Source organism: Dicentrarchus labrax, unplaced genomic scaffold (genome assembly GCF_905237075.1).
Source record: "Dicentrarchus labrax unplaced genomic scaffold, dlabrax2021, whole genome shotgun sequence".
Taxonomy (NCBI): domain Eukaryota; kingdom Metazoa; phylum Chordata; class Actinopteri; family Moronidae; genus Dicentrarchus; species Dicentrarchus labrax.
Window position 1 is genome coordinate 31,836,481 of NW_026136711.1, and position 18,206 is coordinate 31,854,686.

Below are 18,206 nucleotides of genomic sequence, written 5' to 3' on the forward strand. Positions count from 1 at the left end.
CACACATATGAGTTAAGTCCAGAATAATACAGCCAGCCATGGGAGTACGGAAGCCTATTGCATTCACTTGAATATTCATTTTTTTGGTTGGTTTTTCTGAGTAATTTTCTTCTGATTATCTGAATAATTTTTTTCCCCTGTTTTTCCGACTAATTTTTTCTGAGTTTAGAGAGCATTTGAAACAATAAACACATTCATTCCTTTATTGGAAGCTCGATTTAACAGAAACAATTTTAGTTCAATCAAGTTTTACTTTGATCTGGGTTTAAGACACTGGGAGATAGTTCTGTCTTTAAGTCATATAGATGGTATTATCATCAGTTTGTCGACTCTACGCAGGCACCTTTGTGGTTGTTCAGAAGGAAAGTCCACTCAGATCTGCTAGACATAGCAATGTCTATGGGAGTCACTTGCAGGTTGGAGGTTCTCGCGGGAGTTCGAAGTATCTCGATAATTCAGTAAAGAAATTACTCCGAAAAACGGGGGGAAAATTAGTCAGAAAAACAGAAAAAACTATTCAAAAAAACAAACAAACCAAAAAATAAAGAAAAAAATGATTTATTATTATTTTTAAGTGAATGCAATATGCTTCCGTAAGTCTACAACCTGAATGAGTAACATCACTACTGCCAGGTGTGCACCCAGCAGCTGATTTGCCGTTACTTGGGCAATAACGGTGCAAAAAAGTTGGAAAAAGGGTAATCAAACGGAACCGGGGGCGGGGAGAGAGGAGGATGTTTGGGTGTGTGTGAGCTGTACCTGCACTCAGTGATGGGATGGCTCCCTTCAAAAGCAGAATAAACACTATTAGGCTCAGGTATTTACTGCTGAATTAACAGCAGCAGGGTTTATTATGTAGTTAGTGAAACTGCAGCAGAGCAGTGTCAATGTAATCTAGCTACCTGGCTTGTTTGTATTAAATTAGTTTTTTTTTTGGACGGGGTGTCCCTTTAAGAGCCTCTCTGGCTGTGTCCGTTCGCCTTTTTTAGCCAGGTGCCTAATTACGCACGGAGCTCCCGGCGGCCGCTCTGCTGCCCGGCCTCCCCCTGCCTGCTAGCGCTCAGTGGTTCGCTCCAGTCGGCGCTCTGCTGCTGTTCATCACCGCCCCACTGGCCGGCGCGCAGTCGGAGCTTCAGCCCGGTTACCGAGCGCACACTGAGCCTCTCCGCCTGCCCGCTCTTCTCCTCTCGCTTCAGCCTCTTTGAGCGTTTTTGCCTCCTCCCTTGGTAGGTCAGTTCTCTCTTCCTCTCGTCCTCTACTCTTTCTTCCTGGTTTGTCCTCCCCTCTACTCTTATTTTGATTTTTTTTTTGCACTGAATTTTAGCGGCTGGTTGGATTTGTGTGTCTCTCTGTTGTCCTGCAAGTCTTTACCGGAGCTTTTACCCGCTGCTTGTTGCTGGAAGGAAGCCCATCTTCTGGCTTTTCTTGTGTTTATTCCAGTTTCTTTTATTTATCTTTGACATTTTCTCGCTTTTCATTTTAAGACACATCTCTTCTCTCAGATCTTACAAGATTTTTTTTTTTTTTTTTAATTTTGGTGTATTTAATTCTTCAGTTTGGCCTCTTTTATCTCATTTTTGCAGTTTGATTTGATTTTCCTTTTTTTCCCATAAAAGCCAAAGGGGATTAAAATGTCTCTTAAACTTGAATGTTGCGCACGCAGCGTGCCAGAACGCGGGATGAGGATGAGGATGAGGATGGTGATGGTTCTGATCAGCAAGTGTTGCACGGACAGCTGATCTTCATCCACGGAACTGCTCGTGTTTCTGTTGCTCTTCTGTTGAACAGTGATCTCGGTTGTGTCAGTGTCGGTGTGTGAATGTGTGTTTACAGCCACGCGCACAAACACGTCAGCATCCCCGTTTCGCTGTCGGTCCTCGTGAAGCAGACCGGGAGGAGCTGACAGGTCGGGTTTGTTACTCTGTCATGTCCTGTTCTGCATCCCTGATGTGTGATATCAGCAGACTGGCTGTTGCTCCATACAGATGTGAACCTCGCTGCACGCTGAGAATATTTGCATGACATCTCTTGCTCTTGTAAGCCTGCAGTCTGAATTGGGCTTTTTCTAGATTTGTTCTGGCATTTGGTGGACCAGAACTGAGTCACAGTGCACTGCGAAGATTTATCGATCAAGTTTGAAGAAGACGTAGGAAGCCCATCCAGGAATAACAATATTTAAAGGAATCCTTTAATTCCTGTATTTGTATTTTCCTTTGAAAGTTTCAGCTGGGTAAAAACTCTGCTAGTGGTGCATTCAAGTGCCATCGCAAATGAACAGGCTATAGTGCAGTTTGGCAGCTGACTCAAGTGTGATATGTATTTGAGCCTTACCAAAACAGCTGAAATCGGAGAAACATGTGTCTTAGTTAAGCGAGATAAGATTGTGAGTTGTGACTGAATTTATCTGGACTGCTGGAAGGGAGATCCACCTCATCCCAACCAAATAACGTCTGAATTTAAAGCCCCAGGATGAGCCTCATGAATGAACGACAAGTTTACCCTTTTTCATCAATAAATAACATTTTAAAGAGTCCTGTCACTTGATAAATGAAGGTTTGTGTTAGTAATATTGTCAAGTGTATGTCAGATGTTAGTTTGTGGGATGAAACACACAAAAAAAGGAGCAGAATACAGTATTTTACAACAGGCATGCAAATGAAAACATAGTGTCTGCCTCACGTCGCACCATAGTAACATTCTTGTGTTTAATGTGCACAGTGTGAAATGCACTCTGGGGCGTGGAGTCGGTGCTGTGCAGTAAGTTGCAGCCAGAGGCAGGACTGTGAGGCTCAGGGGAAGAGAAGAGTCTGCAGGATAAGATCAGTGAGGCTGCAGGCGCCTGCTGTGGACTGCTGGTGACTGTCTTTATTATTCTTAAACAGCATCTATGGAGGATTGATGATGCTGGTTTGTTTTTTTATGACTGTGTGTGTGGATCAGTCTGCTTGTTGCTGATGAGAAGTGTGTGCTAGCTTTGTGATATTCTGTTTGTAGCAGAACAACGCTTCATTATAAAATATGTTTCAATTACAGATGGTCCCAAACCCAGGTATTTGGCTCAGCACAAATAATTTAATCTTTTTAATTTCTCATGCCAAATGTCCAACAGATTCTGCTTTATAGCTCCACTAGGTCTTGCACAGTCTCACAGTTTGATTAGAGCTCCTCTCAGGTTGAAGATGGGTGGAGCTATGCTGAGAATTATTATACAGCTAAACTGAATTTTGCTCCACATTCATTTCTATGAGAAATGGGGCAAAATGCATTCTCCTCTGGTCACAAATATGCCCACATATTCTCTCTGCTTCGTGCAGAGATTAAAAAAGCTTTACAATATCCTAATGGTTTGAGAGACAGGGTGCCTGAGCTCCAATTCAGGAAATACTGATTGTTTAATTTCACAGCAAAGTAGGATAAAAGCAGCAGCATTTTTCAGCAGAAAAGGAACTGTCTGTACCCTATCTGCTCGGTTAGCAACTAGCTGGTAAATATAATGGAGCATTTAGCAGCTGAATAGTTGGTGGCAACCAAAAAACAGGGCTAAAAGAGACTGAACATTGGGCCTACATCCATTAGGTGGTCAGAAACATGAATCCAAAGGAATGATATTGTTGCTTGAAGTGTATATAAGCAATTGTTTGCTAAGATGTTCACCATATCAGTTTGTTGACTGATACGGTTTCTGCTGCCCCCCGGTGGCAAAAAAAACAGTTATTTCCATTTTAAAGGTTCAATTGGTGCAACATGCTTAACTGGAAAGGGACAGAGATGGCAATGGATCAGTCTGCACACGCCCACAAAGAGGTTTAATCTACTCTCAGCTCTACAGAACTCTTTAGCCCTGTTTTAGCTCATATCTTTGAATAACAGCACATTTACTGTAGTTCAGCCTCTCATCAACCTAATTTCCAGCAGCAGCAGGAAGCTGTTTTCTGTCCATCCACTGTACACTACCTGCAGACAGAAGACTGCAGTCCCCATGCCAAAATCTTTCGTGGTGCTGGATGAGGTCGCAAAAATTGCACTTTTGTTTAGTGCTTGTCAGTAGTTAGGCGGCAAGCGAGCTGCAAGCAATGTAACTGCTGTCGGGTGAAAAGCTTGCATCCCCAAAATGGAACAACAGGACATAGTCTTGGTGCTACGAAACAAAACATTTTAGGCAGGTTTCAGGTACAGGAGAGAAGATGTAATGCAACCCAGGAAGGCCAATTTGACTAACAGATCCAGATGAGAAGCCAAAACATTGTAGGCCTGTTAAGGAAAGAGATTCTTACTAGGAATGTACATTGCCACACATTGGATTGGCCACACAGCACACCTTCTGATGACAAATTGTGTTGCGGCAAAAGTAGAACCATGCAGGTTAATTTCTTTTTGCTTGACGTCCCTGCGTTTTTCTTCAGAGAACTGTGTTGACAACGCAGCAGCTCCATTGAAATTAATGTGTGGGCTGCATTTTTTTTTCTCTCACACATTTCCATTGTTTCTGTGCCTTTGACAGCTAGAAAGCTGGAGATTAAAGGTTCTCACCTGACAACAACGATAATACAACACTTGATGGTAGCACAGTACAGGCAAACACTGCTGAGTGACAATAAAAACTGTCACAGCGAGAACTACAGCGCTGGTTAAACGAGACACTGCGCTCACTATTCACACTGTTCATCATTCTACTACTGCGTGTGTTCAAGCTGCTGTTAGAGATTGAAAAGAGAAAAATGAAAACAAGGATAAATAAATCATGATTCAGTTTTAAACTTGGTCACGTTAATTATTCAGCGCCACTGTGCTGATAATGAATAGATGTTGCTGCACTTTGACTCCATGTGCAGGAACTCATTAGTGTTTGAGCTCTGCAGTGTTGTGTGATTTAGTTAGCAGAGGGCAATGAGGCAGTGTTGTTAAACATGTAGATTCTAAGTTGTATAAAAAATATTTCCATATTGATTTTTGTTGCATATTTATAGGTTTCTACAAAGAATGAATATTTGTCTTTTGTGGCATGCATTCAAGTTGGGAAAGATGTTGTGAAGAAGAAGAATTTTAGTTATAGTAACTGTAATACATGGTAAATCTGCAGTATGTAGGGTTAGGGTTAGGGTTAGTCACATGTACTATATATCAAACCTCAATAGTTTTTTGATAACAACCTAAAATGTGCATTAAACATCATACTGAATGTATGGAACATGTTTGAGTATGCAGGCACCCATAGTGGGTCTGCTGTGTGTACTCTTTTGGGTCATCAAGCCCTTTAGACATTCCCATGTAACACTTTCACCCTTCAAGAGATGCTTTTAGCTGAACTGACATGCTCTGTGTGTGTGAGAGTGAGTGAGTGTGTGTGTGTGTGTGTGTGTGTGTGTGTGTGTGTGTGTGTGTGTGTGTTTGTGAGTGGTGACAGGAGGTGTTCTTGCTCAAGGTCACTTCATTCAGGATATATGGTAGATGATTTACTGAACGTTTACATTGTATTGCTCAGTGGGTCTATGATCCAATATACAATTTGTAAAACCTAACACACTTTGTGTAGAAAAGTATTCTGCTGTTATACTGTTTTAAGTCATTGAACTTGAACTATAGATGTGTCTTCCTTTGCAAACGATGACCTGGATGTCCAACGTTTCCTCTCTGATTCTCAGTAGCAATACAGCTGGAGGGTAAATTCAGTTTTGGTTGAGCAGGCTTCTCTCTCTTTTTGTAGTGCATGTTGCATCGCTCCAAATGTTCCTCTCAGGGGGGGATCCTGTAATAGAAACTTGGATTGTAAAACTCAGGCTTGCAGTCCTTTGTAAGTGGGAGATTTCACATTCTTTCATTTTACCTTCCTATTCTCTGTAGTGGTGGTGGTAATTTCCTCGTGGAGTAACAATACAGAATGAGTAATGAAGAAAGCACCAGGTGGTCTCTTTTGAAGGAAAAAAAAGAAACCATGTTGTGCTGTGTTGCATGTGTGCACCTCTTTGTAGAAAAAAATATATTGTAAATACAAATATAGCTTTTCATGTTGACAGTTGAATTATAGAGTTTTAAAATTAAATCCAGAACCACATGTTCATACCATGCTATACAACCCTAATGTGTGCATTTACATTGACTGTTGACAACAATCCACCAGAGACGCTTAAGGCAATAACACTAATTTAATGGAGCTGCAACAAAGCACAGGGCTCTTTTCTACCAGATTTAAGAAAACTGAATACTTTCTCACAAATGTTCTCCTTAACTTTACTTCTCATTTACATTGATAACGGTTTAATTTGTCAGAGAACTGTAACTTGCTGCCTTTCGCAATCGTCAACCATTCTTTATTTATTAAAGCTCCCCTCCAGACACTTTTTAAAGTATGTAAAAAATACTCTGCTATGGTTAATGTTTTGCTTAACATGGTTGTCTCACATAAAAAGTTCACTTCATTGAGAAATTCTGGATCTATGTCCTTCCCACCGCTGCGTCTGCTAGGTTGACCGGTAAAAGAGTGGTACGCATCAAGATGGCTTGCATTAGAGGAAACCTCAGAGAGATTTATCCAGAGCCTACGTGTTTGAGCTTCAGTTAGACCCAGATTCACATGAGGAATCTGTTGTGCAACAAAATTGGCGACTAGCAGATGTATCAGAATGGTAAGTGTAATTAGACTCTTTTATTAGTTTATTTTGAGTGTTAGCTTGTTAGCTCGTAAGTGGCAGTGGCTGACACAGAGTTAGTTATGATGTTACAGTGTGTTCGCGTTGTTATTATGTAGTAGATAGTGGAAGGAAGCTCCAGGGTCCAATTTATGTCCAAGAAACGGCACTCTACCATGTTTGCTGTCATAACTTTCACAATGCTAGTGCAAACTGTCACTCACTGTACTGGTTAGTGCAGCGGAGGTTTCAGGTTTCTTTGCCGGTGGAATTTTCTAGACAGTGATTGGCTTTCAAATTCGTTACGTACTAAATCTAGCTTACCCAGGGTACGCTGGAGCTCCCCAGTAGAAGAAAACACCTCTCTTGTGACAAACTTAGCACAGATACAAGTCAGTAAAGTCAATATCTGACATTTGAGGGGATATAAACATACCATGTTGCTGTTCTGTATAAGAGCATGGGAAACAACCTCAGAAGCCACCCTGATAAAGATGGCTGAAAACAGAGAATAAAGCATACTGGAGAAGAGTTGTGCAGTGTTTTAATTCTGCTCATGGCTTGACAGTAACGGTTGATAACTTTTCCGAGTTGTAAAATCCTGTTTCATAGCATTAGAAATCATTGCAGTGTTTTGGTGCCTGATGAGCTTTTATCTGCCTTTTATACCTGCAACAGTATTACTTTTTACTATTCAACTGGTAGCCAAGCAGCTGATGTAACTTCAGTGCCACTTTATACTTGGACCGTTGAGGTTACTGTCGACTGATTTGGTTTTCATGAATGGTGGTTTCATCATGGTGATTTATGAGCCCATTAAGTATTTAACCATCCCCTGTACCTTTTTTATAGCTGTTTCCAATTGCATTGTAGATATTAAATGCACAATAGGAAACAAGACAGCACCAGACTTTACATACTAAGATCTGTACTGTAGAATGGACCAACTCACCTCAAATAAACTCCAAGAAAAACCAGAAGCTGATCCTCAACTTCTGTATTTTTTATTTTCTGTAGTGCGGTCTTGCACTTAATAAGGATGATGAATTTTAATTTAAGTTATTTATTACATTGAAACAAATCACAGCCATTTCAACACACATCCAAGCATTTTAGTTAAACGATCTATATTACTGTTTCCCCTCAAAGCATTAAGCTGTTGGCTCTGAAAGCTGGATAATTGCCCCCACGGATTGAAAAATGTAAATAGAGTGGAAACTCAATATCTTCGAGAAAGGCATGAACACACACACCAACGCTTGTGCAGTTTTACCACAATTGCCCATATGTCTTGATCTAAATACCCGCATAGAAGCCATTTTAAACCGTGAACATTCCCTGAATTAGTCCACGAAATACAATCAGCATGGAAGAACCAAACTTATTAAAAAATCTCTACAGGAGAAACTGGATATCAAATAGAAATAATTAAAGACTGCAAGAAATATTATATCCGGGCTTTGAGTCAGTAAGGGGTCATCTTCTCAAAGATATTACAGCCACAAATAATTGAAAAGCTATTACAATTACATGAAATAAAGTTGACAGCATCTATCCAACTGACATGCTTAATCTCTGTTTTGCTGATTTTCCCACATGCACTTCAGCTGCTCGCAGTAATTTGAGCACACAGCGGAGAATACAGACTGAACTCATCAATTTCTCTCATTGTAAAGACAGTCAGTGGTTTCACTGAGGCCCGAGCAATTTATATTAATGCAGGAGGAGTTTGTGTCCAAAATGAGAGCTGCAATTTGGAAGAAAAAGGTATTTCTAGAAAATGCAGCATATAATCAAAATGAATCAAAGTACTGTTTAAAGCAGCAGACACAAATGGCAGGTAGATGGATTTTGATAACTTAAATATAAATTATTTTTTACATGGCATCAATAAACCAACAAAGCAAAAGAAAAAAAAAATCAATTATTGTGTACAAGACATTTGAAACTTCTCTGAAACTTCTCTTTGCTTTGTTTACCCAGAAGTTATAGCATTAGGGAGACTTACAGATTTCTTTGTGTTTGAATACTGTTGGAAACATTTGAGATAATGTAAGTTCACAACTCAACAAAATGAATGACATTATTGACAACATTTTATTGTGGAAATGTTATATATATGTTAAAGACTGTAAAGACAGCTAACAGGAAACCAAACATTCCCCAAAATGTGTCCAATATCAGACACAAAATGTTACCGTATTCACAGGTAAAAATGTGTGCTGACTTATCTGATTTGGGTAAATTGATCCCTGAATAAACTCCCATTCCATTCAATGAGATTTAGCTTAGATTTCTTGTTTGCATTTTCAAATTGGGGCTTGTCAGGTCTTCTGCATAAAATCTGCAGTTCAAAGGTCCAAAACCAGCTCTTTTTTATAAATGTTTTTGAGGCATTTTTATGCTTTGAATGGATAGCTGGAGTAAAAAGTTAAGAGGAAACTGGAGAGCAAGATGGAGTATGATATTCAACAAAGATCCCCACTAACATATTTTTATAGCCAAAACTCATGATCTTGAATGAAATGTTTATATTATTTGAATATAAAGGTGCGTACAATTTTAAGGTTCATTGTAGATCAGCTTCTTAATTATAAACAATTGCCAAATGGTTCCATTGACAAGACCAAAGTGATCTGTGTGTTTTGTCGTTGTGAACTGAGCTATCATCGCAGCACGTTCAGTCTGAAATACCAGTGTTACAGTGTTACATTGTGTGAGAGATTATTTGCTCCAAGTGAGAATGTTAGTGTGAAATTGAACACTACAGTATATGCCAATGTTGTTTTCAATAAAAATAACATTTGCACAAAGCAAGCCAATCCACTTTTCCATGTTGATAAGAGCATTTAAATGAGAAAAAATAATGGGACAAAAAGAAATCAAGGGACATTTTGAATAGATAAAAATGTGCGATTAATTGCGAGTTAATTATGACATTATTGCGATTTATCGCAATTAAATATTTTAATTGTTTGACAGCAATAATTTGTTTATATATTTATTTATATATATATATATTACTGTACCACAACCAGATCACTAACCACAACCTCACTGTTCCAAGGAAACCAACCTTGACCCACACACACACACACACACACACACACATACACACACATACACACAGTGAAGCAGCAGCCAGCTGAACATCACTTGAGAGCAGATGGGGGGTTAACGGTGACACACACTCACACGCATATGCTCGGTGTTCGCTTGCCCAGAGAGACTCACACCTACACATAGGACATTAACATACGCACACACATAGCTGAAGGGTATCACTGGTGCAGATAATGGAGGCACGCAAACATGTCTTTCTGTCTGTGAGTCCATGCAGCACTCATTGAATGGTTTACTGATTACTAAAAGTGGGTGATTTGGTTAAAATCTATCCCTGGTTATGTAATTTTATGTATTATGATATCTAAATATTTTTGAAAAGTGCATTTTCAAGCACATTCAACAGAGAAATTGTTTTAAACTGATCAAGTCAAATACATTAATCAATTAATCAGTCAATTAATCAGTCAATTGATTAATTGATTAAATAAATTCTGTAAATCCAATGCTGCCATGAAGCAGTCCTGCAGTATTGCCTAGAAGGGCTCAATCACACATGTTAAAGGAGAGATACATTTCTAGAAATTAGATATGTCAAAATCTTATTATTGACTGGTTAATTGATTAGTTTTCATGATTATTGCAACCACTACTAAAACATTACCTTAAAAAATTAAAAAACAAAAAACAAATGTACAAATCCATTTTTAAATGTTCTTTTTAACCAAAGAAGCCAAAGCCTCAGCTGTTTAATGTCGTCTCAACATGAATAGCTGTACGTGATATGTGTTAAATGGATTGCTTAAATGGTGAATTACTTGGACATAATTGAGCTCATTAGCTAATTTTTGGATGTATAGGCTACATGGTTTGCATCACATCCTCAGTTTTTCAGTGTTCAGTGTTTTCTGTTTTATTCAGTGCACTACACATCAACTTAAAACTTGCATAAGCTAAAGAAAGGTTAGTTATTGTTTTATGATAATGCTGTTGCAACCAGGGACTGCTCCGCAACACTCTCTGGTGGTGCATTTAAAGGCATACCGACAATGTCAGCTGCCTGACAACAAAACGTAATGATGCCAGAAACTACCAGCTCCCTTTTTAACAATGCTGTTGTTTTTTGTTTGCTTGTTTGTGTCTCCTGTGTTTGATTTTCTGACAACAGAGCTCATGAATATGCTTTAGTGCAGCCACTTGACTGACTGCTGATGCACTTGGCTGACTGGTTGTTTACTGACTAGTCGACTGACTGACTTGTCTGCTTTCTCTCTTCCGTTCACTGTCTTTGTCAGCATCTCTCTCTCTCTTTCCACTCTCCTCCATTCTTGATCTCTCTCTGGCTTTGCCAACATTTTCAACTAAACTCTCATTAATGCAAATTGCTTGTGCTCTCTCTTTGCTCCAACATTCACAGCCCTCCTCTGTGTGTGTGTGTGTGTGTGTGTGTGTGTGTGTGTGTGTGTGTGTGTGTGTGTGTGTGTGTGTGTGTGTGTGTGTGTGCGCGTGCAGTCAGGAGTCAAGAGGAGTCCTGACATTTAGAAACTCAGCCACCTCCCTGATTCAGCAGAAACACAGTAACAGATGGAAACCTCTCCTCCTCCTCCTCCTCCTCCTCCTCTCTCCATCATCTGCTTTCTTTCTCTTCATCTCCTCTCTGTCTCTCTCTTCTTTCTCTTTGTACCCCATCTGTGCTGTCTTATTTTGTCATTTATTTCACTTAATGTTGCTGTCAGTTCACTTTAATTTCTGGCCTTGTTAGTGCAACAGACACGTTCAGCTGAAGAGTCATCGTAGGGCGTTTTCAAACCTATAGTTTGTTTGCTCTGGTTTGAATCAGTTTTGTGTTTTTGGATTCTTTTTTGCGGAGAAGAAAATTCAAGTGAACCAAAATGCATCACTAAAAGCCATGTGAGAACTGTTAATTGGGGGCAATGTGTGAAGGGCAGGGGCGAGAAGGTAAACAAAGGAAAGAAGGTTATGTGATCTGGGTCTCAACTTTAATATACTGCCACCCCATTATTTTCTAACCATATGCATGGCTCTGTTCAGCAGCCTGGTCCTATCCCTAACCTTCAGCCTTAAACATGTAAGTGTTTTTCAATCTGGAACCGAACCTGGACTAATTTGAAATTGGCCCAGTATTGAGGGAGAGTGCTGCAGCCGACAGCCACGAAACGGGTTGCAACATAATCCTTCAGGGCAATTGCGCACCATCAATGTGCGTCCTTGTTTTTGCCACTGACAGGCTCAGATTGTTATTATAACATTATGGAAAGTATCCCCACAGAGATAGACCTTTCTGATGAAGAGTAAGATCCTTTTTGTTCAACCATAAAAACTGTTATATTGCTCTTTTCAAAGCCAACAATAACACAGAAAACGAACCGATTGAGTCACTTTGACACAAAAACATTTGTCTCACCCTTGCACGTCTTTATTTGTGATTTGTCAAATATGAAGAAGTCAGAATATTTCGTTACTAGTCCAGGTCAGACCTTGATTCATTCCCCGGCTAGCTGCTAGCAACTGCTGGTTTTGCTCTACAAATGAGGTCACATGAAATATGAAGACATAGTATAGATTTACCGACATAACACAGTAAAACATGAGAAAAATGAGAAGATGACTTTCCAAAGCCACTGTAAGTACAATCAGTCAGTCATGTCAGTCAGAGCAGCTTCTGTCAATGAACAGACTAAAAAGGCAGAAACAGGCTCCGCTGTTTTAGGGAGCTGTGAAGGAACTGCAGCAGGAACAAGGATTCTGCTGGGAGGACTAATCACCCCTCAATAAACACATACGTTATCAATACCAAACGCTTGGCCAATGAGGAGATCGGGGTGGTGGACTGAGCTGCAGCAGCCGGCGGCGTTCATTCAGCATATCAGGAGAGCAACAGTGAGAAGTGTCAGCATGAATAAATAAGCTGATGCCAATCAGCTAATGTAAGTGTGACTTCAATGCTTTGCCTGAGCTCACTCTCTCAGACCCTTTTGCTGTAATATTATAAAACGCTCCACTCGATAATGTCTTTGTTTATTGCATCGTGTTCTGATTATGATTATTGTATCATCAACTTCTAAGTAATTAAAACAATGTTCTGCATGCCTTTTTAAATTTCTTATGAGTGCCACCACTTTTTTTCTGCAACTAACAGTGAGCCTAAAAAAACCCTCCACAACTAAAAGCTTCTGCAGCATAATGCTCTTACAGTGGTATTTAATTACATGCAGAATGATACAATGTAAAGGATCTAAGCATATTAAAAAAACAACAACATATTTTACATGCACAGAAGGGTGACAAAAGAAAAACCTGAAGGAATGAGTGAAGAAACACGACAAATGTAGATGCTTTCATACAGGACACGAGGGATCATCGAATGTTTTGGTGACAATGAAACTGATGTGAATGAATTGAACACCTGTGGAAAAGCGGAGAGGGTTCCAGAGACCAGAGAGGAGGTTTGTGTTGGTTTTTCCTTAAAATTGTCTCTGAACATTTACTTTAATGTGATTCTCCCTCAAACAGGACAGGAGTTAGAGTTATAGGGAGGATTTAAAAAAAACAAACAAGAAAACAACTAGCTTGAAAATGCATAAAAGAAGAGGGAGAAGGTGAGGGAAGGAAGGAGACATCGAAGGATGGAGAAGAAGAATAAGCGAAAGAAAGACAAAGAGAGGAGAGGATAAGAGAGAAACGGGAGACAGAGATGAAAGGCAGAGAAGTAAAGGAGCAGAAAAGGTGTAGAAGGAGTACAGAGGAGGAGAGCTTGTGCGTGTGTGGTTGCATGAGTGTGTGTGCGTGTCTAATGACTGATAAAGCGAAGCGGGCGTTGAATTATAGATGCAGCCGAGGTGAAATTTTCATGAAAATGTTACTAAGCCATTCAAAGATTAGTCAAACAACCTCAGACATGACCTGAGAGCTAGAGGGGTGAAATGATGTAGGGGGGAGAGGAGGAAGAATGAGAGAAGAGGAAACTAAAGGATAATAGGATGGTAGGTAGAGAAGGAGAAGCATGGATGAAAGATGAGAAGGATGATGAAGAGATGGATGGGTAAAAACGTAAGATCTCAGAGAGAGGTAGAATAATATAGAAAAGGTGAGGAGAGATAAAAGAAATAAAGGAGGGAAGGACAGGTAGAAGAGAGGAAACAGAATGGAGGAGGAGAAAAGAAGCAGGGAGTGAGGGGAGGAGGTTAAGACCAGGAGCTGAGGAGACTAAAGAGGTAGAGAGGAATACTATGGATGGAAAAAAAGGAAAGCAAAGTAAAAGTAGGAGATGGAAGGATGCAGAGGGGGAAAAAGAGGATGGAGAATACAGCAGGAGGTAGAGAGGGGCAGAGGGAAGCAAGGAAAGGAGGTAGAATTGAGGAGATAAAAAGAAAGAGAGGTTCATTGGTAGAGTCGAGGAGGTAGAAGGAAAAGGTTGGAGAAGGTTGAGAAAGCAAATTAAGAGATAATGACAGGGAAGGTTGTCTCATATGATGGAGAGATGTGAGGAGGATAGCGAAAGAAAGGAAGTATAAAGAGAGAGAGGAAGGAAGAGAAGGACATGTGATACACAAATAAACTGTATTCTGCTGGTCAAAAGTGGTTTTCGTTCTTCCTCCAGACCTTTGCTGCTAACACTATAAAACCTTTGTTATATCTCCTAAACCAATATAAGCTTGTGTAAGCTAACATTAATTAGCATGTGAGCTACCCAGGGCTGTGTTTTGGAGACTGTTTACTGTTCAGTTTATTTGGTTCATGACATGAATGTGCCTTGAAAGACATCAGACAACCTTAGTCACTAAAACTCCAATAACTAGTCAATGGAAAAAGTATTGGACAAACTACATTGGTGACCTGACGGTGGCACTGTGTGAAATATTGAGTGACCACAAAGCTTAAATTCATCCTGAGGAGAACATGAATGTGTGTACTAAACTTCACGGCATTCCAACCAATACTTAAAGACATGTCACTTCATTAACCTCATGGTGGTGCGAGAGGAAAAGTCAAGGGATCAAATTACCAAAGTAATTAGGATTTATCCTCCGGACACTGTGAATGTCTGCACAGTATAGAGCTATTCAATAGGTATTGAGATATTTTAATCTGGACCAACACTGCCATCCCCAGAACTCCTAGTTTGGCTAAAACATCACGCACAAAAAAAAACAGAAACATTTTTTCTCATGCTCAGAATACTGTTGAGAATATGATAAAAAAAAAGTTGCTTTGCGTTGCACTGCATCTGCAAGACGTGGAAGAAGACGAGACAAACTAAAGTCGACTGATTTTTAAGAAAGTCTTTAAAAATGTCAGCAGCCAGCTTGTACTTTATAGCTTTAGCTTAGTTAAGTACTTTCAGTGGTAACTTACCTTCATTAACAGTTTTAAAGTACCTCAGAGTTCTTTCTTCTATGCTAATGATATTTCAAAAAAATGTAATATCCAGGTGATCATCATAACTCGCTTGAGGTGGAATGAAACTGCATCTGAGAGGAAGAGAAAGAAGGAAGTAAAGATGGAGAGGCAGAAAGAGTCTTAACGAGGCAGTGTTAACGAGTGTGTGTGAGAGGAAACCCTCTGATTGGTTCAGGCTCATTTCCCAGCAGCGCTGTGACTCTTCAGCGGAGCACGCGCATGTTCAGCTTCATTACCTGCTCTGTTTTGACCTTCTGCTGTTAAACTGATAACCAGCTCATTAAAATGACCCTTCCTACACACACACACACACACACACACACACACACACACACACACACACACACACACACAAGCTCTGTGTGTTGTATGAAATGTAGAACCATGTAGAACCTGAAATAAATTGGCAATTGTGTGTGTGGTCTAATTACAGTCCCCAGGCATTATAGGTTATTTGCATTAATAACACCACCATTGGCTTATATCCATTTAACAACAGTGTTTAGTCATTATCTGTTAACTGTTGTGTTGTTTTCAGCTAATTAGCTGGAAACTTTGCTGTTCCACATGATTTAACAAACCCCCCAAACAATAATGAAAATTAAAAAGAATTAGATGTATACTAGCTTGTAAAAGAGTGAAAATAATAAAATAACATACAATAAATGTTCAGACCAAAGCACGACCGTTTAAAAGTAAAGTGATAAATGTGTGTACTCAAGCAGTTTTAGTAACTTTTATAAAGAAAAAGATGTTACACCTAAGCCAAAGCATACATGCATGTGTGCTAAAAAAAAAAAAAAAAAGATCTCATGTGCTTCCTCATGTCCTGAACTCCTGTACATTTTGGTGTCAGTGTGTAAATTGTATTCAGCAAATACAAAAAATAGTATAGTGGGCATTCAGCTTCAGGCAGGGAAGGAAAAGAAATCCGGGTTTCCTCAAATATTTTACTATACTGCACAGAACTGTGCTGTATGACATGTTACATAATACTATTTTTATTTTCTATCACAGTCATTACTCATAAATGTGGCCCAGTGTTCACAATGAGATTAGCTAAATTCATATTTTTCAGTCACTGAGTGATGGTAAGGATAGTGTAGAGAAAATTACTTACATTGTAAGTTTGTGCACTGTTTACCATGAGTACCACTGACCGCCAGCAAGCCTCCCGCCCACACAGTTTGATTGACAGCAGATCCCTTGGAAATGCGATGCCAAAGCAATCTGGAGAAAACTGGATTTCTAGATGTTTCTCTGACCTTTTAGCTGATGCTAACTAACATTGGCTCATTAAGGAAAGAGTGAGGTGTGGTTGTAAATGATGATAATTATCAACCAGCCTCATTATTTGCAGTTATTTCATTTCAGCGGCTGTCTGTGTGCTTCTCAACTTGGCTGCATTAGCGATGCACCTTATCCCATAAAGCATTGCCCTGTCGATACCCGCAGCTCAACTGCTGCCAAATGTGTTGGCTCCCATTTCCTCCATCTATCATCTGTCCATTCATCCCAAAACCTGGTCCTCTTATCCAGCCACCACCCACAGTCTCTGGAACCACCCCAAGTTTATGTGCACCTTTCGATCTGTCGTGGTTGTCACACTGTCAGGACTGTCTGTGTATCATCTCTCCATCTGTCTGCTTGAAACATTGAATCCATCTGTAAACTCATGATCACAGCTAGTGCATCTCCAAAACCCTTTTACATTTTCAGCCTCATCCCTCAATCGTGAAAACCTTTCATGTCAGGGTTACGTGTGAAAAGAGTCGCTAAAAAAAACAACCAGTACTGATCGTTCGTTTGAACACTTAAATCAAGCTGTGTGGTTTCGTTTGTAAAGCGATCTCTTGTAGTCATGCACATAATGACAGTTCTCTCTCAGTATTGAAAGCAGAATCACTGTGATGTTGTTACACTACTGCAAAACGCCTTAGGGAGGAGGTCAGAGTGCAGTTTGGATTTCTTCTTCTACTTTCTTTACCTTGGATAAAAAGGTGGGATATCCGAATTACCCTTTCTTGTTTGACAACTTCACAGTTTGATCTGAGTTTTGTGAGCGTGTGCTGTCCTGGACAGAACTGCAGACTGGACACAACAACTAATCAGAGCAATGAAATGTGTCACATGTGACTTTTCATATCTGGACCGGTGATGCCCCCTGTCAGTCATTGTATAAAACCCTCCCCATATTAAATAGATGGTTGCAGTTGGTCCAACTAGATCCAGGTTGGGTTGAAGTTTGACTGGACGGGCAGCTAGATAAATCTGCTAGAGCAAGTGAAACTTGTCACATTTGCCTGGTTCCCAAGCTGGAAAGACCCTTAAATATCAATTATACAAGGTGCTTTGGATCTTCATGGTTTCCCATTGAATTTTAGCAGCACTGGACAAGGAGCAGTGGACGACCACTGAGATGACGCTGTTCAAAACACCTTGGTAGCTACATGAAACATGCTAACTTATCTACAACGTCACCCCACTCTCTTTGACTTCATCAATGTTTACATGCTGACATTTCAAACTATCAAAATTTGACTGATAATGGATACATCTGATGTTTATACAGTAACACAAACTGGTGTTGATGAAGTGTCCTGCTCAAGAACAACTGGACCGTGGTCACTAACAGTGTAGAGAGGTTTCAGTGTTCAAACTTAACTTCTCTTCAGGGGAAAAAGTCAGGTGAACTCTGCTACCCTCTCAGCTTGCTTAGTGGAGAGTAAATGGGTTCCCCACAAATTAAACAAATACCTAAGGGAGTCACAAATGTTCAGGACTCCCATGCATTGCTCAAAAAAAGATTTCTTTTTTTGAGAAAGATTGCTTTCTCAATCCCCAAAGTGGAAATTTGCTAGTCAGACAAATTCATGATATATCAACTCTTCAATAAGTTGATTCCCTCTCTCTTTATATATTTTCCTTCCTCTCTGAATAAATGAATCATCTTTAGTGGACCACCATCCACCAAAGTGTTTTATTAGCTGTTTTGATGGATACAGTGAGGAGGCAGCGAAGCAGGGAAGAGTGCAAAGAGAAGCACAACATTTCTGCAGTTAAATGTAAACTTATAGGTCATCATGATATATTATA

At 39.8% G+C, this 18,206-nt stretch overlaps 1 protein-coding gene across 4 annotated transcripts in view; it reads left to right on the forward strand.

Moving 5' to 3' along the window:
• The first annotated feature begins 833 nt into the window (after positions 1-833).
• raly (RALY heterogeneous nuclear ribonucleoprotein) overlaps positions 834-18,206 on the forward strand; it is a 130,355-nt gene continuing 112,982 nt past the window's right edge. For 2 of the 4 annotated variants that reach the window (XM_051413815.1, XM_051413817.1), the window contains exon 1: positions 837-1,226. The gene's annotated coding sequence lies outside the window, so the exon portion shown is untranslated. Of the gene's footprint in view, positions 1,231-18,206 lie in introns of all 4 variants that reach the window. The other 2 variants (XM_051413818.1, XM_051413816.1) reach the window with 2 other exon arrangements.